Source organism: Myotis yumanensis, unplaced genomic scaffold, assembly GCF_028538775.1.
Source record: "Myotis yumanensis isolate MYYU_CA2020_CCGP unplaced genomic scaffold, mMyoYum1.0.hap1 SCAF_18, whole genome shotgun sequence".
Taxonomy (NCBI): domain Eukaryota; kingdom Metazoa; phylum Chordata; class Mammalia; order Chiroptera; family Vespertilionidae; genus Myotis; species Myotis yumanensis.
This window is the reverse complement of record NW_027223769.1, coordinates 19,969,582-19,986,663: the sequence shown is the minus strand read 5'-3', so window position 1 is coordinate 19,986,663 and position 17,082 is coordinate 19,969,582. Positions and strand designations below refer to the sequence as shown.

At 44.0% G+C, this 17,082-nt stretch overlaps 1 protein-coding gene and 1 non-coding gene across 2 annotated transcripts in view; one reads left to right on the top strand and one right to left on the bottom strand.

Moving 5' to 3' along the window:
- Positions 1-17,082, top strand: part of WWOX (WW domain containing oxidoreductase) — a 924,942-nt gene that overhangs the window by 431,461 nt on the left and 476,399 nt on the right. The gene's annotated exons all lie outside the window — the stretch shown is intronic.
- On the bottom strand, positions 2,743-2,872 carry LOC138997509 (small nucleolar RNA SNORA31). The gene has a single exon (XR_011468968.1). It is a non-coding gene; the product is annotated as a small nucleolar RNA SNORA31 (small nucleolar RNA).

Genomic DNA, 17,082 nt, shown 5'->3' with positions numbered 1-17,082 from the left:
TGGCTTCTCTCATGCCGCTGGTCAAAGCAAATCACATGTCCAAGTCAGAAGTCAATAGGCTCATACAAGAAGGTGCAACACATAACAGAGTAATACTCTAGGCCAGCACAGGTGAGGTAAAAAAGAAACAGCATGTATTTACTGAAGTCTTAGACTTCCCATGCAAATTGGATCCTGAAAAACACCTGGCATATGCTTTGTCGTTTTGTACAGTCTTGGTAGATACAGATGGTAGTCAGAAAGCATATGTCAGCCACTGTGGATGGACCAGGTTTTGCTTACAACGTGGGGATCAGGTGTTCTTTTTGGAGCACTGTGTCATAAGGGTGATGTATATAAGTGGACAAGAATGAAAAGCATATGCAAGGACCCTTGAAGATCTGTATAAAATGGCATTGAGGTTAGATGAGGTCTTTGTGCCAGTCATTTGGTGAGTTGTCACATGATGGAGGGTCTACCTCTCTGTTACAGTGGGCAGCATGGTGTAGACATCAGAGGCACATGATGCATTTCATTCTGCATTTGCAGAACAGCCAGCCCTGGGCACATGACTTGATGTTAGCTTTCTCACTGCTATTTACCCTGAAAGGTTGTTGCAAGGATTGAAACCACCATCTGTAAGGCACTCAGCACAGTCCCTGGGATAGCATAAGTCAGTGATGGCGAACCTATGACACACGTGTCAGAGGTGACACATGAACTCATTTTTTGGGTTGATTTTTCTTTGTTAAATGGCATTTAAATATATAAAATAAATATCAAAAATATAAATCTTTGTTTTACTATGGTTGCAAATATCAAAAAATGTCTATATGTGACACGGCACCAGAGTTAAGTTAGGGTTTTTCAAAATGCTGACACGCCGAGCTCAAAAGGTTCGCCATCACTGGCATAAGTGCTCAAGAATGAGCACACTGGCGGCTGTCAGAGGGGAGTGGGACAGAGGATTGGGTGAAAAAGGTGAAGGAATGAAGCAAAGGAAAAAAACCTCATAGATACAGACAACAGTATGATGATTATCAGAGGGAGGTAGAAGAAGGTAAAGGGGGGGGATAAATGGAGATGGAAGGAGACTTGACTTGGAGAGGTAAACACATAACACAATGTAGAGATGATGTATGATAGAATTGTATACCTGAAACCTATACAACTTTATTAGTGTCATCCCAATAAATTAATAAAATGATTTTTAAAAGTTAGCAGATACTAGATCATGTTTCATTTCCCCCAGAAGCCATGTGTTCATTCCCAAGCCTGCCTTTCGATGCCTTATGCCCCCTCCCTGACTTGTGAATCTGTGATTTCAGTCCTCAGTCCCATCGAGTATTTCCTGGTTCCCCAAGAAGCGTCTCTTGTGCATTCTTGGAGTGTTGGCTTTACTAACTCATGGTTTCTGCTGTCATGTGAGGGCTTCCATTTCTCCGTGGTCAATAAGACATGTGAGGGCCCCTCATCAGTACCACTGATACTGGAGTCCATCACCCCTGACCACACCGATGTCTGTGCCCACCTTCTGAGGCTCCCAATAGTGCCACACCCTCAGGAGCTAGAGAGCAGGGATAACTTTTCTGGAAGCCTTAGTCCATGAGAGCCCCAGTGTTTCCCTGCAGTCTTGGAGAGCGTGCACCCTGCCCCCAGGTTGTATCGCACTTGGCCATGTGGGCCCTAGAGCTGCTCGCGTGTCTCCCTGTTCTGAGGCCCCTCAGGTACACAGATAGCTGTCTATGGGAGTCATCTGGAAAATCTGTTTTTCAGAAAATTGCTGTCCTCCCAATTTCCTGCCCTTTCAAAAGGGGTTTGCCTCCCTGCAAAACCAGCAAGCACGGCATCCTATGGAATGTGACCCAGAGCAGGTGCTCTCAGTTCAACAACCTGAATTCCAGATTTCAGCTGCAGTTGCAACCATTACAGCAAGTGACTAAAACTCCTCAGGAAGACCAGCCGAGCTGTGGTTGGGGGAAAGTCCCAGCCCCTTGTAAAGAACTTTCCTGCAGAGAACTCTGCAAAATTGGAACTACAGGAGCCCAACCCCCGGTCTGACACCCTTAGGGCCAGATGTGTTTCAGAGGTTTTCAGATTTTTGGAAGGCGATATGCTGCATATTCTGTGCATTACACAGTTGGGCAAACATATAGCCCAGGGCACGGCCTGAGGGTTCTTTTGGTAATTACAGTTTTATTGGTACACAGCTACCCCCTTTTGCTCACATGTTATCTATGGTTACTTTCAGCTACAGTGGCAGAGCTGAGTATGCAAGACACTGCCGAATGCCCACAAATCCTGAAATATTTACTATCTGGCTCTCTATAGCAAGTTTGCTAAACCTTGTGTGATGTAACACCCTGGGGGCAGCACCTTGTGATTAAACACATGAATATCTCTGTGTCAGAATGAATGGATCCTCACACCCAGTGAGATAAGTAACTCCGTCAGCTCTATGTAGCTTTGGCTACCAAATGGTTTTTGAAAGAACTGTCCATGTTCAGAGCCTTGGCGGCTTCATAAGGTCCTTTTCTGCTCTGACACTGTGAGTGGATGCACAAGGCAACAGGATGGGTTGCTTATGTGTGTCTCCTTTTGTTATTGGTAAAATCACACTTGTCACGTCTTCAGCCTTTTGCTTTGAGTCCAGATTGCTGCCTTCAGGCTGGGGCCCTGGGGCTTCCCTTGTACCCTGGCTGGGGTGGAGCCGGCAGCATATGACCTCCCTGTTTATTTGTTTTTATATTATTTTATTTTTGTAGATATAATCCCTTACTCAATTGGGCCACTACACAGATAGATAGAAAGTACAGTGATTTTTTTCCCCCCACATCCTAGTGCAAACCAAAAGAACAACATCAGATCGTTCAAGGCCTGTCAGTGGATGCGGTAACCACCCTATGCATGTTGTGTCCTGCGTGGCTGTCTTCCACATCGTTCCTGAAGCTGACCTGTCAGTGTCAATCTCTTGAATTCAGGGAAGCATGTGAGGCTTTATGCCTGATGGAACAGAGATGCATGGCAGATGAAGCCCCCTCCCCTAGTGCAATTTCAGGGACACCTCGATGCTAAGGCTGGATGAGGCAGGGTTGGGGTATCCAGAGCAGACTCCACTGTGAAGTATTTCATGTACACCCCAGAAATATTGGCATAGATGTCTTTTAATTGCATTCTTAGCTTTTTCTTTTTCATAGCTCTTTGTGATGTTCAGTTTAATCAGTCAGCACGTTTACTAATCCCTTGCTCTGGGCTGGGTGTTGTACACAGTTCTGCCCTAATCTTGCTGGAAGGTGAGGCTAATGCATTGGCAGTTCAGCAATAGGGAGTGTGTGCTGAATTCGGGTATTCTCGTGTGTGATTCTAGTTGTAAAGTCATTTTTACATGTTTTAGACTTGTAGTTAAATTTAAGTATTGGGATGTCAACCATTTTTGGAAGATTATAGGCTAAAATATATTATATAAACATGGCAGGGACTTCACACTTCTTGTGTACCCTGCCTCTTGTCAGATAGGGCATAGCCACTCTAAAATGGGCTCATGGGAGATCCCAAGCTCCTGGCTCAGACCCCAGTCCTCTGAGTCCTGGGCCACATCTTCTCTTTTCCACCTATTCCAGGACTTGATACATAGTTTCAAAAATATGTGTGAGCCCTGGCCAGGTGGCTCAGCCAGTTGGAGCATCATCCAGTACACCAAAAGGTTGCCGGTTCGATTCCTGATCAGGGAACATACCTGGGTTGCGGGTGTGATCCCCAGTTGGGTGTGTACAGGAGGCAGCTGATCAACATTTCTCACATTGATGTTTCCCTTTCCCCCTTTCTCTCTCTTTAAAAGCAATGAAAGCATGTCCTTGGCTGAAGATATATATGTGTGTGAAAGGAAACAAGGAAGGGAAGGAGTAAATGCTGTATTAGGAAAGCAGTAGGTTAAATCTTCTTCAAGAAAATGACATTAGTGAGCTTCCTCAGCCCCATCTAGATTCTTCTACCCTCTGTCTCATGGCCTCCGTGGCCTCCCAAAGCTGGTATGAGAGTTGTATCTGCTTTCTCCAGGTGTGTGCACACGTGCTTATGCATATGTACTCACATGCACATAGCTTTTTTAAAAAAGTATGGGAGCAAGTAGAATTTATCTGATGTTTGTTTTGTTTAAGCAAGGGACACATTTAAGATAGTGAACACCATCTGAGAAGAGACAAAATCCGGCTTGATGATCTAGGCACCCTTGCCAGACTTTTTTAACATGTCCGCTGCCAGATAAACAGTCTGGCCACTTTGTTCAGTTCTCCCAGCTGACTGGTCAGTTTCGTTTAAAACATGTTCAGACTTGTGGCTTTGCCTATTGGCCCAATTACTGCATGGAATTGATCTGGTTACAGTGTTGAGGAAGCTCAGTGCAGGGACTTGGTGTGAACACAGGTGGCACAAGTGAGCAGCTACATGAAGAAGCCCCATGGATTTCTTGGGGTTGTGTCCTGTCTCTTCTGAGGTGGGCAGGAGAGAATCCTTAAGATGTGTTCCAGGGTCCCTGACTTCACACACCTTGCACTTAGACACTTTGCATCCCCACTGGGAAAACACTGAATCAGTTCTCATGTTAGACCTTGTATTAGTTTCCCAGAGCAGCCCAACAAAGTACCACAGAGTGGGTGGCTTAAATAACAAAAAATATTCTCTCAGCTCTGGAGGCTGGAAGTCTGAGATCACAGCGTCAGAGGGCGGGGTTCCTTTGAGGCCTCTCCTCGCCTGCAGATGGCCACCTTCTTCCTGTGTCCTCACATGCTCTTCTCTCTGTGTCTGTGTTCTATCTCCTTTCCTGTAAGGACACCAGCTGGATTAGGGCCCACCTGATGACCTCATTTTACCTTATTTACCTCTTTCAAAGCCCTGTCTCCAAATGCAGTCCTATTCTGAGGAACTAGAGGATAGGACTTCAACATAAGAGTTTTGGAGGGACAGAGTTCAGCCCACTACAGACCTCTTCTTGGACAGAGTCAGTGTTTAGTGCAGGAAACAAACATAGAATTTCTCTAATCCTTATCTTGTGTATAATACTCGTGAGAGCCCCGTGCACCCCCCTCCCCCCCCCCCCCCCCCCCCCAAGATAGAATTGAGAGGGAGAGGAGAAAGTCTGGAGTCCCTTCCCAGTGACCTGCATTGGTTCATGATCCAACACTCACATGATAAGCTTTTTCACTGGTGTCTCAGATGTGCCCCGTGTGGATCTTCCCCAAGTGAGAGGCCTGGAGTTGGAGAAGCACACACCCTCAGGGTTACTGCAGGCGCAGGGGCCTCATCCAGGCTACTGTCCCTCTTTGTTTAGGTAAATATAAGCAGAACAGGGCACACACTTCACATGTCTATCTCAATAAATTTGCACACGCCCACACGCATGAGTAACCCTCATTAATACACAGGATCCTTCTAGTACTCCAGCAACCCTCCTGTGTCCCCTTCCAGCCACTGCTGCTATATAATTTCTAACCTCAGTTGTGTGGTTCAATGTGTAAATATAAAAGCAAAGAGAGACCATGGTTACAGTAGAAAAATCGTATGCCTCACCTTTATCTGGATTCCATTAGACCCCGCTCTGCTCCTAATTAACCCTAGCACACTGGAAAGGCAGATGGATCTCTCCCCTCAGCTTCCTCTTTTGTCGAATGGTAGGGAGACACTCTCTAGTTAATAATGAATTTAGAAAACCTAGGAAAGTGTTAGACACACAGCTGATCAAGAGGGTATACGTATTGGCTAATGGTAAAAAGGACAAATAAAGACCATTATGTATACCTTTCACTCTGGTGTGAAATAGAAGGAACTGGCCTAACCAGGAAACATCGGGCTGTTTAAATAGGGTACTTAGGAGGGATGGTTGCTAAGGTGCTGAAGGAGACAGGCAGAGAGCTTTCTGCTAAGAACTTGTTTATTGCCTGGATTTGGAATCTCTGGGGAGCGCCTTCAATCAATCTGGGTGCTCTGTGTTTTACAAGTTGGCTGCATGCAGCCTTGTGTAGAACTTTCTATATCAATGGAAAGGAGCCATATCAATGGGAACTTGGCACTCTCAAGGCTCAAGCTTGTCCCTGGAAGGGACATAGTAGCTGCATCCACAGCAGAGGTGCTTTTACCATCTTCTCTAGACTAGACATAGACATCGGGCAGTGTGGGGCAGTTTCCTGTTCCCTGCCACCCATGTCTCGGAAGCTTGTCTTCTGACAAGTTCACATTGGTCACATTTTAATATGTAGTGGTGTATTTCTTGCTTCTTGATTCACTTGTACTGCACAAGAATTGATTTTTAAGAAATATATTTAAAATTTTTTGCACACTCTTACATTGGCTAAATGCATATTTGCATAGAAATAATCTGTAGAGAGCTCTACTTGCAACTGTGTCAAATTTAGAAACATCACTACCGTAGAGACATGCTTTTGTATATGGATTTTCCCCTAAGTTTATTTCTTTTTTCATTTGTCATGTCGGGGTCACTGTACACTGCATTTATTTCATTGGGATTTTGTTTTGAGCATTTATTTGCCCAGGCTCTGTTTCTGTATATTAAAACGTCTCACCATATTTTATTTTATTACATTGCAATTTCAAAATAAAGTAATTCCACTCAAAAGTTACTTAAAAGCTCCTTCTTGTGAAGGTTAAGCATGCGGTAAAGGCTTTTACCTCCTATCTCTTCCCCCACTCCCCTCTCGCTCCACAATGTCTCTTTGAAGATGCTAGGTTTTAATAGTCAGGGCAGAGTACAGAAACCAGATGGTTTTAACTCACACCTGTGAAAGTGCTGGGGTTCGGAAAAACATTAAAGTTAATGGCCAGAGTAGGCCTGCCAAGCTCAGTGGGATTTTACTTACCTGGCATCTCATTCTGGTTAACTGAACTTGCCAGTTAACTGATGGCTACATTTGTTCATGCCCCCTCCTGCCCCTCCTCACCACCACTCAGGTCCTTCTTGTATGGAATTTGCTTCACTTTCTCCCTCATCTCCTTTCTCTCCTTTTCTCAACTTCTCCCCTTTCTCTCCTTCATCTGTCCTGTAGACGAATGCCTCTTTCCTTCCTGGTGTTGCTTATTCTTTTCCTCCTTCAGCTTCCATTTCTTCTACCTCAGACACGTTCCTGTTTTTCTCATATTGGGAGGCCTCTGAACTTAGCCTTTATTGGCCGGCATATAGCATTCAATTATTCACTGTCCACCTTGAACTTTGTGTTGTTCTGGGCTGAGAACCCAGGCCTTTGAACCTGCCTTGCCTTTTCTTGATACTTCCATGCTCCCCATGTCCATGTTCATTGTTGCACCAGTTGAAAGAGGTATTGGGTTGCCCAGTTGTCAGCTGCTAAAGTGTAACTGTACATTTTAAGTGTACCTGCATTTTATTACATAATATCTGGCAACAGGTGCTTCTAGGAAAACCTTGAAAAACTCTGATTATTTGGAAAAACTGTGGGGCTCTTTCTTTTTTTCTCTCCACCCTCCTTTGCACCTGCACCTAGATTCTAAGCTCACACTCATAAATGAAGTAATTCTGTCCATACTGTGATGACATTTTCTTGAGAAGTGAACCCCTGTATTTTCTTCTGCTGATTGGCAGATGGATCCTAAGGAGGCAGATGGATCCCAATGACTCCCACCTTCTTGCATCCACACCCTAGTATGATCCCTCCTCCCATTAAATGTGGGCAGAACCTGTGACTTGCTTCTCACCAACAGAAGATGAAAAAGATGATGGGATGTCACCTCCTCGATTAGGCTACATTACATGACAAAGTAAAGAGATCTTGCAGATATAATTAAGGTCCCAATTCAGTTGATTTTAAGGTAATCAGAAGGGAGATCATTTTGGGTGGGCCTGACTTACGTAAAAAACCCTTGAAGAGGCACCGAGGTCAAAGATACTCCCCATTGGTGGCATTAGAGAAGTAAGCTGCCGTATTGTGAGAGGGCCACATGACACAACTGCAGAAGGCATGTAGGAGCTGAGCGTGGCCCAAAATGGACAACAAGGAAATGGGGTGTCAGTCCTACAACCTCAAGGAAATGCATTCTGCCAACAACCTAAAGGAGTTAAAGGTGATTGAATTTCCCAGCTATGCCTCTGGTGATACCACAGCCCAGCTGTTATCTGGATGTCAGCCTGGCTGAGAACCCAGCTAAGCCATGCCCACACTTCTGACCCAAGGAAACCGTAACATAATAATAGTGCTGTTTTCAGAAGCTAAGTTTGTGATAATTTGTTACACAGCAATTTAAAATGAATGCATTTTTTAATATTCTTTGCTCAGCGAGTTCTGAGTTACTCACCAGGACCCGGAGGACAGCCTAGAAAGATTATTACACCATTAGAAATATTTATTTTTGTAGAAAACCCTATTTTTTGTGACTTTCAACTACGAATAAAGAGGAAAATAATATATAATCCTGGGCTTCATATGGGTATTTAGACACACGTCCACTTCCAGAGTCACACACATATTCTGAGATGTTGTCAGAACAGCTCATGTGACTATAATGCGGCACTGTCTTTCCAACAGACGTCACCTTGCGACTCATGGAGGAAAAAACGAGGTGACTTCATGGTATAGGTCTCGCCGTCCACTATAAATGAGGAGAGTAAGAACCACATCGTCTTACAAGTAGAAGTCAATATAAGTCCTCCGTCTTGAATCGCATTGACCTGAGAGGTCATATGATTTCCATTCGATCACAGAGCAACCCAAGGGCAGAAGTGAAATTGGAATTTCACTTTTGAATTTCTGAAACCTTTTTAAAAATACACTTAATCTTGGAATCTGGAATTTTGTTTTTGTGGGGGTGGGGGTGGTTGTTGTTTTCATTTTATTTTATTTTTTTATTTTTGCCTGGAACCGTCTTTCCCTTTGAAAACCCCCTTTGTGCCACAGCCCTATTTTCTGAAGGGGAGTTATATCTAAAGTGTTCACTACCTTCCATGCTCACCCAACCCTAAATAATTGTCTGCATGTGCCTTTTATTGTCACCTCTGAAACAAGATGAAGAAACCAAGGGTTTGCTTTAGAACGCATTAACTTCTTTATCACATTAATACTGACTCATATCTTATTTCCCACTTGCAGTAAGAAAACCATTCAAATCTTTCCCTCTCAGGACAATATCTTTAATAGCTTCTGTGTGTTTCCTATTTTTGGCTGTTTCTGTATAAACAGACTAATCGAATAGCATGCTGAACCATCTAACTTGGCAGAAATTCAGAAAATCACTCATTTCTATAGCAGGCTGGGATGCCAAGAAGGGGGGTGGAGCCCTCACTTTTATTGCAGAAAGATTTTTCTTAAAGTTGTCTTTCATGAACATAATATGTCTATCATTTGGAATTCTGTAGTACCCTGACTGGAAATTATTTATTGCAGAATGGCACAGTGGTGAACAAGAAAGTATCATTCCCCATACAATTTCTGGTTTGAATTTGTTTGCCTAAAGGAATAGGATCTTTTGAACACAGTTCTAAATGCTGACATGGTTATGAAAGGTGGCATTCATCTCTAGGACATTTTCCATTGAACCTAAAATGTGAGAACATCATGACCCCTTGCAAAGCCTGGCTAGCGGCCTGGCCAGTCCAGAGTTCTGTGTGTATCACTAGAACACGAGTCTTTGGAAGGTGTTCTTGCTGATACTCCATACCTCCTTTGATTTGTTGCTACTTACACGTCATAGATCCCAACAGGTATAAGACCTGGCTCCCACTTCCAAGTTACTAACCATCGCTAGAGAACATCACAAATCATTTCCTGACAACTGAGCTTTATGAGGTCAGCTTCAATTTGACCCTTATTCTGGAGTGACCACAATCCCTCTCTGGACCCCATGGTTTGCTCATCCACTGGGGCTGGTGCACCTAGGACTTGCATGCCCTCTTCAAGGGTGTAACTGGGACCCTCAAGATCCCTAGTCACAGAATCCCCAGTCCACCTCTAAAATGGCAAGTGCTTTTCTACATGCTATTCTTTTACTTTATTTAGCATGTATATTTATTTTTTGAAATAGAATTTATGTTTTGAATGGTTTTTTTGGTTTGTTTGTTTTTAGGTTTACAATCAAATAGAGACAATGGTACACAGTTCCCATATACCTACACCCAGTTTCCCCTGTTATTAACATCTTACATTATTTGGTACATTTATTACAATTACAGAAACAATATTAATATATTATTATTAATTAAAGTCTATAGTTTATACAGATTTCCTAGTTTTTACCTAAAGACCTTTTTTCTGTTCCAGGATCCCATCCTGGATCCCACAGTGTGTTTAGTTACATGTCTCCTTAGACTTCTCTGAGCTATGACCATTTCTTAGACTCCTTGTTTTTGATACTTTTGAGGAGGACTGGTTGGGGATTATGTAAGATTAGAGGCCCGGTGCATGAATTCATGTATGGGTGGGGTCCCTTGGGGTAGCCTGGTCCCAGGCTCACAGCCCCAGCTCATGCCCCCAGTCTCGCAGCCCCGCAGCCTGCCTGGCACCCCGCCTTGGCCTGGTGCCACCCACTCACCTGCTCCGCCATCCACCGCGGTCCCTCGTCAGGTCCCATCACTGCTGACAGCACCTCCACGGCTGCCTGCTGTCAGCACCTTGTCACCAATGCCTGTCATGTTCTGCACCGCCCCCTGGTGGTCAGCGCACATCATAGCGAGCTGTCAAACTCCAGGTCTTTCAGTGGAACTCCTGGTTGACCAACTGCTTGAGGGAACAATTTGCATATTAGGCTTTTATTATATAGGATACCCCAGTAACGAAATGTGTCTGGTTTGTTTTCATGATTAGACTGAGGTTGTGGGTTTTGGGGAAGAAGACATATAGGTGAAATGCCCTTCTCATCAAATCCTATCAAGGACAATGTTATCAACATGACATATTACTGTGATATTGACCTTTTTCACTGGCTGGGGTAGTGCTTGTCAGCTTTCTCCACTGTAGTTACTCTTTTCCCATATATTCCATGCTGTTCTTTTTGGAGGAAAGTTCCTGTGTGCACCCCCCACTTAAGGGGACTTATGCTCTCAACACTTGTAGGCAGAGTGTCTGTCTACATGAACTCTTAGGAATTTTTCTGCATGGGGGATTTATCTCTCCTCCCTCACTTATTTACTTCTATCTCTGTGGGCTCATGGATATTTACTTTCTACTTTGGGTTATTATCCAATACAACTTTACTTTATTTCCCAATGGTTTGTCCACCAGGGGCTCTTTCAGTTGACTACCATGTTCTTTTGATATATGGCTATCAGGGTAAGGTCCATTTTCATATCCTTTTGTGTTTTGTTTGTGTTCCTCCCGCCTCCTCCATCCCACACACATATGCAAAGGGCAGCATGCTGCCCTGATTTCTGGTCTCTCAGTAGCACTGCTTTCTCCTTTATAAAACTCACACTAAAGCAGTTAGGAGTGTGGGTGAGTTTTCTCTCTCATTTATCATTTTACTCTACATGATTTATGAATCATATAGGCCACTCTCTTTCTTAGTGTGTTTGTCACCATACCTCCCAGAGAGGATGAACCTTAGAATCTGTTTGACCAGACAACCAGGTTTCCAAGTCCCAAACAAGGCAGGCTGTCCAAAAGTAATCATCCAGAAAGAAGACCTGAGTCCTAATGCTGCCTCAGTCCCCAACTTGGGCATCTCAGTTTGACCTGTGTCCTCTCTGCACCCTAATTTATTCATCTTCATAGTGAAAGGTTTGCCTGGCTGGTCCCCAAGGCTCCTTCAAGTTCTGATGTTCTATGATATTACAAGTCTTTGAGTGATCACTCACGATGCCAAAAAGAAGTCACCAAGGAAACCTCAGGTATTCTGTTAATTATTTTGGTAAAAATGAATAGAGAGAAATAAAAGAGCCAGAACTGAACTCATAAAAAGAAAGAAGAAGAATGAATGTGGAGTAGGGGTTGGGGAAAGAAGAATGGTTAACAGGGACAAGAAATAAATAATGCCAATCCCTATGAAAAGTCTGGAACAAATGATTAAATAGATAATTTCTGAAGTTTTAGGAAAGAAAGCGGGAATATGAAGCAAGAACATGAGTGTCAACTCTTCTAACTCTATTTGACTTTCAAAAAGTTTACCGGACGGGTAAAAGGTGTGAAGGCGAGTGTATGGCTATTTCAGACATGTTGGGCTTTGGCAAGAGTGGCCCCTTAGGCAGCGTTGACAAACATGTAGCATTCAGGTCAAGGGAGGTAAACAGGATGAAGACGCAGGAAGCTCCAGTGTTTTGAAGGCCCTTCAGAGGACACTAGATGGTGGTCCTACAGTGGAACAAGCTTCCACACGAAGGACCTGTGCCCTTTGTGGAAATGTAAAGCAAAGGCTGATGCTTGACACCAGTCATGGTGGCCGACTAAAGAATGCCACTTTGGGTAGAGGTGCTGCTGGATATGCACTAGGACTTCTTCCTTCTGTCCGATTGTGTGCTAATGTTTCCTGTGCATTCTCTCTCTTTTCATTTTGGTGATTCAAAATCCCAACCCCCATCAGAAGCCTCTCTGTTTGCTTAAAATACAGATTCCCAGGACCTGTGTGGGCACTAATACACACTCGGTCCAGCGGTTGGGAGGGAGTGTGGGTGCCAAGGATCTGCATTTCTGTCTAGCTCTCCAGGTGGTTCTGATGCACACTCAGAGCCCAGAAGCACCCTCTAAGAGGATTGCCAAATACTTAAGAATAAGAACCATATTTTCCTCTTCTTTTTGTATGCCTCTCCATACAAGGATAATTACACAGAATAAGCACAGAAATGCTTGTTGATGGATTTTTTCCAGTATTTTTTTTTTTATATTTCTTTGTCTGGAACTTTGCAAAATAAACACCAGGTCACCCCATGCTTTGTGAGTAGCATGCTAGAATGAAATTTCACGGTTTTAAATTGGGGGTCAATTTATTGGTTTCAAATGAATTATGAAAGGAAGAGGCTGTATCCTTGGAAAAGTATGAATGATGATGCTGAGGACTAGCCAGGCACTTCCCTTCCAGCTGGTTCTCTGAGGGGTTAAGAGGCCGGCTGTTTTGAGCCTCCCATTGGTGATGGTTTGAGACCCCTCCTCATCTTACATGTACTAGTATCTTGCAAGGGGTGTATATAGTGGATGCTTCCATTCTATTTCATCTGCAGAATTACTTTCCACTCAGAAGTCTTTTGTATAAATTTTTCCTTGAACCCATTCCAAAAAGTGAATTTTTAACCCAATAGACCATAACTTCAGTGTTTTATCGTGCATACATATTTCAAAATTTGAATGTAAGTAGATTAAGCAAAGTTAAAATAAAATAAAAACTTTTCAAAGGGCACCACTGCTTGCTTTTCCATGTTGGACTTTTCCTGTTGGGGTTCTTATGTCACTTAAAAGACTCTAAAACAGGAAATCTCTTTCACTTGTGTCTCACTGTCCCTCCTCCCCTCAGCGCGCACACACACACACACACACACACACACACACACACAGTCTGGTCTTTCTTTGTCTCCTGGCAGCACACTTGGTAACAGTATGAGGAATTCTGAATCTGTGAGTTAGAGCTGTTTATAGCAGCGTGGTCAGTAAGATTCCTACCTGGCATCTTGCTCACCCTCTTGCCTCTCTTGAAATCCCTTCTTCAGGGGCAAGTTAGAGTCATTTCTCTAAAATAGAAATCTGATCTTGCCACCACCCTGTTCTCAACTCCCTGCTTAATCCCTTCACTGGCTCTCCATATCCCTTGGGATAAAAACCAAAATCCTTATCAGATCGTGCAAGGCTCTGCCAATCTGCAACCTACTCTCACCTCCCCTTCTATCCTGTCGACGCTCCCCCTCCTCATCCTGTCACAGGTCCTTTGCACAGGCTATTGACTATGCCTGGAGTCCTCTTCCCCTCCTGCTTTAGCTATTGTGTTCCTTCTCACCCTTTAGAGTTCAACTGAATCATCACTTTCCACAACTGGTGAAGTGACTTTGTCTTTCTAAACTGTGTTTTCTTCTATGCACACTGGGTTAATACCTGAATCTTCTTACTAGGATATTGTGGAAGAAAGTGAGGAATAAATTATACCATTCACTAAAGCATTCAGCATGGTACTAGGTACACAGTAGGTTATCATGTCTCAGCATTAGCAGTTATTATTGAGCTGGTCTGCAACTTCTACCCTTAAGTCCATCTCTTGGATTCTTCCTCTCCTCATGCTGTGGATGTTATTTATGTATTTGGAGGGCGTGTGGGACTAGGTCAGACCAGGTCAAGAAAAGGAGAGGAAAAGGAGGGAGGTGTTGATATAACCACTGAAAGATGCTCCCTTCCCTCAACATTATGGCCTGAATGAATGTGCCCTGCTTCCCAAATTCATGTGTTGAAATTCTGATTCCTAAAGATAATGGTATTTAATCCATCACCCAGGAGGCCTAATGAAGGATGGCGGGTAGACCTGGGTCTGGGCCACACTGCCTGAGATCCTGACTGAGGGACCTCTGACACAGCTCATCTGGGAAGGAGGACAAGGGTTCTGATGTGCTGTTTCCGACCAGGCAAGAGGGGAGACAAACTCGCTTGAAATGGGTTGTTATGTACTGAATGCATTGCCTCCAAATTCATACATTGAAGCCCTAACCCGCAATGTGATAGTCTTTGGAAGCAGGGCCTTTGGGAGGTGATTAGATTTATATGCCATGACGAGAGTGGGTCTCTCGTGATGTCTTGTAAAAGAGAAGAACAGATATCTCTCTCTCTCTCTCTCTCTCTCTCTCTCTCTCTCTTTTTCTCCCTCTCCATCTCTTTGTCTCTTTGTCTCTCTGTCTCCCTGTCTCTCTCTCCATGAACCGAGGAAAAGCAGCTTTCTTCAGGCCAAGAAGAGAGCTCTCACCAAACACTGAATCTGTAGGTTGTGCCTTAATATTAGATATCTCAGCCTCTGGAACTTTGTGACATAAATGTCTGTTGTTTAAGCCACCCAATCTGTGGTATTTTGTCATAGCAGCCAAGCAGACAAAGGCACAAGGTTAGTATTGTGTAACTTGAAGAATTAGAAGTCGCACACCTGGGTCCATGTCCTGGTTGGGCCACTTATTTCCTGGGCCTTGAGCAAGTCACTCTTCTCTCTAAGCCTCAGTTTCTTCATCTACAAAATGGGGGTATTAACAGTTCCTTCCTCAGAGTTATTGGAAGGATTAAATGCTGAAGATGCTCATAGAGCTCTCTCACAGGGACTAGCACAGTAGGTGCAGAGTACTGAGCTGGCACCGTCAGCATCACCCATGCCATCATCAGCAACATCAATATCATCCATGTCATCATCAGCAGTGCCAACATCATGCTCATTAGTATTGGCATCATTGCCATGTCAAAAGCACTAGGTGTCTGCTTGCCCTTGACCTGGGTACCATTTTGGAAAAACTCAGAGTAGCAAGCAAGCACAAACTCAGAAGTTGGCTTTTCCATGCAGGCATCAGTGGTGACCACTTTAGGGGGAAAAATGCTTTGGAAACCAGGTCACAGAGGGAAGTGCCTCTTATTGTACAGAGCCGAGAGGTCTGCCGTGGAAGTGCAGAGGGAGCCTGGCCTAATTGCATTGATAATACAATCCTGTAACTCATTCTGCCAACATGAAGGTGGATGGGCAGTCCCCATCCTGGCTGCTGAGCATTGCCCGTGTTTTCCTAGGAGAGACATCTGCACAACAGTGGTGATTAAAGGGCCTTGGACAGGCCTTGCTATTAAGAGTTTGTGGCTCCAGTTTAATAAAAGGTAGTATATTAAAACGGAAATACATTGTTATTGATAAGGACTAGATACATTATAGCTCAGGTTAAAGCTCTTATAATACAAAATGCAGGGGAACGAAGCTCAGGGTTATTGAACACCTACTATGCACTGATTGCTCTGCAGGACACTTAGAGATATCATACAAAACACCATGTGCCTTCAAATAAAGCCTGTCCTGATATATTAATATATTTAATTATCAGACTTTCAACATTAAAGAAGATTACAATAGAGGCATCCGGTTGATTGGGGAATAGTTACTGCAAATGATAAGCTCTTTTAAATAAACCAATACTGACTTAATGAGGTTTTGCTGGTATTATTATTTTTTTCTTGATAGAAAATGGAGCAGCTGTTCTCTTCCTCCACCATTCTGTCCGTTTGCTCACTCATAATGACCCCCTTTTCTCTAGCTCCATGGGAACTCTAAAAAAATTTAAACGAATGGATATTTTAGCCTCAAGTTTCTAGAATTCTGAGAGGGTCTGAAAGGTATGTGCTCAATTACCAAGACGTGCGAACAAAAACAGGCAGCTTCGCTAGGAAAGTAAAAATAGAGAGGAGTCTCCTGCCTTCCCTGGGGTTGTGCTTTGTTTTTGGAAGAGGATCAAGAAGTAGTCAACCTCCAGTTAATTTGCTCCTTCAGATAACTTCTTCATGCTGCCGGCGTGAGCACCATCATTAAAGACTTCATAAGAGCAATCTGAGGGCCTGTGCGTTGGGAAGAATTCCTCATCTGGCTGAAGAGGCTGGTGTGGTTTGGACTTGCTCCCCTTGTCTGCCCAGTTCCAGACGGGCATGTGCCCATTTGAGACAGGCTGATGGTGTGAGCTAGCCAGTGCCTGTCCATTCAGAGCCCAGCAAGGAAGCTGGAATAATAAATACATTGCACACATTGAACACTCACCCCGCCTCCCACATTTTTGACTTATGCTCACATAACCCTGCAATGATAAGTATTCCTGCCTCCTTGTTAAAGATGGGCCTTTAAACAGTCCTAGCCACAGGTCCAAGGGCATGTTGCTCATCAGTGGCCCACCTGGCATTTGAAATTAGGTTTCTCTGGAACTTCCTATGGAATCACACTTCCTTAGTCCCTGACATCCTATATAATAAAAGGCTGATAGGCAAATCGACCGAACAGCAGAATGACCGGTGGAATGACTGGTTTCTATGACGTGCACTGACCACCCAGGGGCAGACGTTCAATGCAGGAGCTGCCTCCAGCCCTCAGGCCCCAGGCCAGCCAAGCTGGATGCCAGTGGACCCCTCTCCTCCCCAATCGCCCTGTAGGTCGCCCCACAGATCGGCCCTGATCGCCAGC